The 5,958-nt window shown below is 56.0% G+C and overlaps 1 protein-coding gene across 1 annotated transcript in view; it reads right to left on the bottom strand.

Moving 5' to 3' along the window:
- The window catches only part of CEMIP (cell migration inducing hyaluronidase 1), a 181,467-nt gene extending 175,731 nt beyond the window's left edge, over window positions 1-5,736 (bottom strand). Inside the window, exon 1 of the mRNA XM_027769244.1 lies at window positions 5,662-5,736. The gene's annotated coding sequence lies outside the window, so the exon portion shown is untranslated. The remainder of the gene's footprint in view (window positions 1-5,661) is intronic.
- Window positions 5,737-5,958: the final 222 nt, after the last annotated feature.

The raw sequence follows: 5,958 nt of genomic DNA, 5'->3' as shown, positions 1-5,958 counted from the left end.
GTTGTGATCTTCAGAGTTAAGAAAAGTTGTCTCAGTGTAAACATGCATTCTCAGTGCCTGGAACCGGAGTTAGACAACATTCCCCAAGTGATCTCTTAATGCCACCAAAATTACATTCAAATGCCTCTACCAGGCGAGGATAAATTGCCACTTGCACACTGATCTTGCACTTAAAAGTCACTGGGCCCAGAGAGCTTTGGGAAATTTATTATGACAGGGAAAAGGGGAAATTCAAAGGGGTTCAAGATATTTAGGCTGCTGATAAGACAGCTTAGGAGTGACAGTAATTATCTCCAAGAATCGAAAGGGTCATTATACGGTCATTAAGACGATGCAGGACAGCTGGACCCCATCTACGTGGACGTCAGAAATGGACTTACATGACACCAGGAAGAGTTGGAGTCAGGGTCACAGAAAGTCGGCCATGGTCTAGGGCCTCATGATTCCAAGGGAGCCTGGGCACTGGGAGCATCGCCTGGGAGCTCGTTAGAAATGCAGACCCTGAGGGACCCGCAGATGGCAGATGGTTACATCACTAGACTCCCACATAGTTGACTGCAGTTCGAGTCCCAGACCCAGCAGCTTAAACCCATGTCAGGCACATGTACGTGCATGCCCAAAATCCCAAGAGGAGAGTGGAGGAGAAGGGACATCACATTGGGGGATGATTTCTCACTTTAAGAAGGAATAAAATGCAGACCCTGAATCAGCCAGATTAGAACTTGCACTTTCGTGAGGGTCCATATGATTCATTTGCATATTTAAGTCTAAGAGGCAGTGGTCTAACCTAACCCCTTCACTTTCCAGACAAAGAAACAAAGAGGAGAGTAACCAGCCCCCTCCCCAAGTCCTGGGAGGCAGTCCAGCAGGGAATAGAGTCCCAAGGGCCACCCCCTTTAACCCAGCCCCAAGGGGCAGGGCAGTGGTTCCCATCTTTACTGGCTGGCTGAGTCACAGAAAAAGACGCCCATGTCCTTGCCTCAAGATCGCCGCGGTTCCCTCAGCTCCACAGCTGAGTCCATGCCTCACGGCCATGTAGACTCAGGAAAACCACATGAACTCCTCACCCGTGAGGTCGAAGCCTGCTGCCCTCCCACTCTGGTTTGATGCCTCGAAACAGGAGGAAGAGCGCACTCAGTGTAGCTACTTTCCAGGCCAGAGTTGCCGGCCTTCTAGAGCTGCCTTAACGGTAGCAGGAAATGCCGAATGGCTACACCATTTTGCTGACAGCTGAGAGAAGCAGACACACAGGGTTTTCAAAAGCAGTGGTCTGGTCAAAGCACTTTAAACTCAAGTTCTATCTAAATGTGTACCCTGGCTGCCCTTGCAGAAGATGCAAAGATAACCATGCTCTAGCCATTTCCCAGGGCAAGGAGCCAGGCTGTCCGGGGCTGGAGACAGGGAGCCCCGATCCGAGTGGGCGTGTGTGTTCCCAAGTCTCACTCACCTGTGCAGGTGGGAATGGAGGGACAGAGTAGGACTCCTGCAGCCAGGCTGAGCCTAGGGAGGGCCCTGGAAAATAGCGGGGTGGCAGGGAGGAAGTCCTCTCCCTCTGGATGGGCATGAGTGTTTCCTGACACCGGAGGAGCAAAGCAGACAGCGAGTGTTTATTTATGACCTTTCTCTGCAGCCAGCCTCCCTTCCAAAGACCCAAGCTCGAACAAAGCCCGGCACCAAGGCAGACAGAAGAAAAAGCAAGCTCTGGGGAACCTATCAGAGAGGCTAGGACGGCCCCGGCCGGAAGTGGCTGGGCCAAGAAGATGCAGATATCCATACAAGTCCCCATGTTGGTCGCCACCCTGCCCAGCGCTGTGAAGTTGCCATAGGCTAGGCTTTTGGGGAAGGAGGCTCAGGCCTGGTTGAATAGCTGGTGAAGCAGTAGAAAGGACCTCAGCCCTCAGAACTCCCCCGGGCCCTGCTGCCAGTCCAGCCAGATCCAAGGCAGCGAGCGTGGGATGTTTTCCTTGTCACTGACCAGGAAACCGAAACCGCTGCCATAGAATGGGATGAAACAAGGAGCAAGGGACGGCCGATGCACTTCCCCAAGAGGATCAAACCTCTGGGCACTTGCCATCTTGTGGAAAGAGATATGTATCCCATGCTCTTCAAGGACACAGGAGCTTGTGCACACAGCCCCAAAACTTAACTCTGTTCCCTTTTAGGAGCCCAACCTACATGTCTGCATTTTGTCTTAGAGCTATAACTACAAATGCAAAATGCGCTTCATTCATCCCATTGGACCGCCCTGCCAATACGACAGAAGGTAACAAAAGGGGGTCATTTCAGCAGCAGGCTTCAAAGGAGGCTGATGAAAGGGGATGAATGCGCCCCTCTCATCCCCCTTGCCTTCCCCACTGAAGGCCACTCTTGCCATTTGATCTGTCTATCCAGGGACTCCGACAGGATGCTACAGGACAGATTAAGAGTTCCTTCCTACCCCTCATGGGGGCCCCTCCCCTCGGCAGCCCTGCACTCCCAGAGTGGTGTGTAGTTCAGTAAGTTTCTTACCAGAAAGCCGTGAGCGTGCCACAGGAGGATCTGCACGGGGGTCCCCAGAAGACAGCCAGGACTGCAAGGTCCGTGAGGGGCTCGTGTCCCGCCTGTGTCCATCGCCAGCCGAGGAAGCTCACAGAAAGACCCTGAACCTCTTAGACGGCAGCCCTCACTTCCACTCCCTTCAGATGGAGGAAGCTGAGACTCCTTCGGATCTGTGAGGAGGGGCAAATAAAGGAGAAAGTGGAAGAGCACTTTAATGTGGCACTGGCAGAAGGACAAACACGCGTGCATGCCCACGCTTTCACGGGGGGCTCTCCCTGGGACATTGAGTGCTTGATCATTTCCGATGCAAACTTCCATGCATGTCACAGTAGTGACTTCTACCAGAGAACCCCCAAATGCAGAGCTATGGGGGGGATCTTCAAATTCAGATGGGACCGCATACACGTGAGCAAGGGTCTTGGCCAAAATCTGGCACCCAAGCAGGGCTCAGACAGAAGGACGTGGCCCCTGCATGTGAACAGGCACCTGTGGCCTTCCTACGTTAGGTCCTCCCGGTACAGGGCCCTGTGGTCATCCACAAGAGGGGCCTTGGGGGGGTCACTCCCCAGCAATTCCCGAGAGTCCTTGACCACAGAAAGACAATGAGGGCCCATGGCGGGCCTTACATTCCTGTGATCGGGAGCAACTGATCACCTGAATCGAAGGGCTGGGGTCGTACTATGAAAATGACTTACTTTCATCTTCCCTCCAACGGTCCAGGTGGGAAGACAGTTGACTGGCGTGTCTCATCTGAAAATTTCCCCATTGATCTTGCCATAATTGTTTGGGCAACGTGATCAGTGGGCCCTTTCATCCGTTTCATCAATAAATTCTTGAATGTGAAAAATCAAGTGAAGACAGAGTCCCTATCAAACAGGTAGTGGGTCAGGGGAGTGCACGCACAACTGGTGTCCGTGGTTCCAAAGAAGCGCACAACTGTCTTTAAAATATTCCTGCGGCGCGGTCGTTTCAAGCCACTTCTCTGTGCTCTCCTCACTGAAGGAAGTGCTTCGCATTGTGCCCGTTCATTCTCATAGCGACCCTGTGACACAGATTGGGTCCTCACCAGTTTACGGGCGAGGAACCAGGCGGAGCGTTTAAGTCACTTCCCGAGAGTTCCAGATCTGTCTGAAGGGGGGAAAAATGAGGCGTCTGATTGTTCTAACATGGGCTTTCGTCAGTCACCGACAGAAACAGACCCTCTTCATTGCTTGCCATGGTAAAAGAAAAGCGCGTGTCCATGAGGCATCAACGACTAGAAGAGCCCCATCCAGTCCCACTCCTTACCAGCGAAGGGAGGTGTTTAATGTGCACAGATTTGCTCCAATAGGTCTTCCCACTCTGTTTCCAAGTAACCAGGTTGAAACATCATCTATGGGGCTGTAGAGGAGCCTTTGGAAGGTGTTTTAAGAGCCTTTTTGTGCTTTAGAGATGACTCTTAGGACCAGAAAAAAAAAATAATAATAAAAGTTGCTTTCGCCAATGCATCCAAACACATTTCCTATAAACTTCTGATTTCTTCTCCATTCTGTCATTAACTGAAATTAAGATAGCCTCTTAATAGCATGTTTACTAAATAATTTAATATAACCGGGCACATGGCCCTGTAAGCAGTTGGAGCTGGGTCCCTAATTACATCTGGCATTATCTCACTGCCTCATTCGGATCCTCCGGGGTCGCTGATGTTCTAACACCTTTGAAGCGTCCCTGTTGTGTCACAGAAAAGCCAGAGAAGCCCTGGTGACAGGTCCTGTACAGAGCCAGCTGCAGGCTCAGCTAGGACTCAAGCCACGAACCACAGCCTCCATCCGGCTAAGCTGTCGCCTGCATGCTTGGTGCCGCCTTGGGACTGCTCACCGAGAGCCCCCACGGGCGATCAGTCCCTGTTCTCCATCCCAGCCGCCCCAGGCCCTGGGTCTGGGGGGAAAGCGCCTGACTTTCTGAGACCCGGGACCACAGACCCCGAGTGGAGGAAGTGGCTGGGAGCTGTCCATGGTGGCGTCGCGCCTGGGCACGCAGAGCCGCCGGCTCTCCGCCCGCGGGCGCGCCGGGATCTGTCTCCAGACCGCGGGAATGGACAGACACACTCCAGGGCTCGCCGTCTCCGGGACCGGGTGGCAGCCAAGCACTGGCTCGCACATCAAAAGCTTAGTTTTAAAAGGGAGCTCTCACCTGTGGGCAGCGCTGGCGGCGCGCCTGGGGCGGCGGCAGTGTCCGACCCTTGGGGAACGGCGGCGGTCACTGAGGGCGAGTCTGTCGTGGAGGACGCAGGGTGCCCCTCGCTCCCTTCCGAGCACACCCATCCTGCGGGGTCCGTTCCAGAATGTCGCTGGCCCTTGTTTCCAGAGCGGTGAGCCGGAGATCTGGCCACGGTCCTGGCCTGGTGCGCTCCTCCAGGACCCTGCCTTTCCTAAACTAATGCTACCCTTCTTGGAGCCGATGTCTCTGGCCAGAAATCACCAAAACCTTCTTCCACCCTCGTTGCGTTGGAGATCTCTCTAAACCTCCGCAGGAGCCCTTGAGGTCCTCTAACATCCAATCTCCTCCTCCCGGCCCCGGCCCCACGACAGCGCGTCGCTAGGTGCCTGGCGCTGTCCCGGGAGGCGGCGGGAGAGTCAGGGAAGCCGGTGCGGAGCCAGGAGCAGCAGGGCGCAGACCTGTTGCTAGGCGCACGCCCACTAGCGCGCCGCGCGAGCCGGCTCCCGGTGGCCTGCGCTCCGAGACCAGGCCCTCGGGGCCGTCCCTCCTCGGCCTGACACTGTCCCGCCGCAAGAGAAAGGGGGCCATTCAGAAAGGGGGAAACCTACGAAAAGCAGGAATCTGCCTCCCGCTCTGTGCTCCGGGGACGCCAGGGCCCCCAGGCATCTGCCGCTCGCTCGTAAACGATCACCAGATTTCAGAGAAATCCCACAGAGGACAGTGCCAGGAGCATGTGCCCATCGGCAGACACGCAGGCAGACAGAGGTGGACGCACAGCACAGACAGACAAACAGAAGCCGATGGCGGGCAACGTTTTCCCCATATCCAATGGAGGCACGGGAGCCCCCTTCTCTCCTCCCCTCCGAAGCGTAGGATGTGAACACAGCCCCGGCGCCCCCGGCGCCCCCAGCCCAGCCCTCTTACCTCCGGTCGGTGGTCCAGACAGTACCACGCCTCGCCGGCCAGGAGCGCGGCAGCCCGGGGTGTCCGATCGCTGACCGCAGAGCTCCGCGAGCTCCCGACGCGTGGGCAACAGGGCTGGAAGCAGATGTGGGCAATGGAGCTCCAGACCCCGCGCTCCGCCCGCCCGCACCCTCGCCCCGCGGTGCCGCCCCCCGCGCTGCCTGCGCCCGCAGCTCCGAGCTCCGTTCGCTGCACCCACCGGCTCTGCTCGCGCTCGCTCCCCCGCCGCCAGCCGAGCGCCGCTTTTAAAACCATTTT

Source organism: Tupaia chinensis, unplaced genomic scaffold (genome assembly GCF_000334495.1).
Source record: "Tupaia chinensis unplaced genomic scaffold, TupChi_1.0 Scaffold000078_1, whole genome shotgun sequence".
Classification (NCBI taxonomy): Eukaryota; Metazoa; Chordata; class Mammalia; order Scandentia; family Tupaiidae; genus Tupaia; species Tupaia belangeri.
The sequence above is the reverse complement of the archived record's forward strand: the minus strand, read 5'-3'. Positions and strand labels throughout refer to the sequence as shown.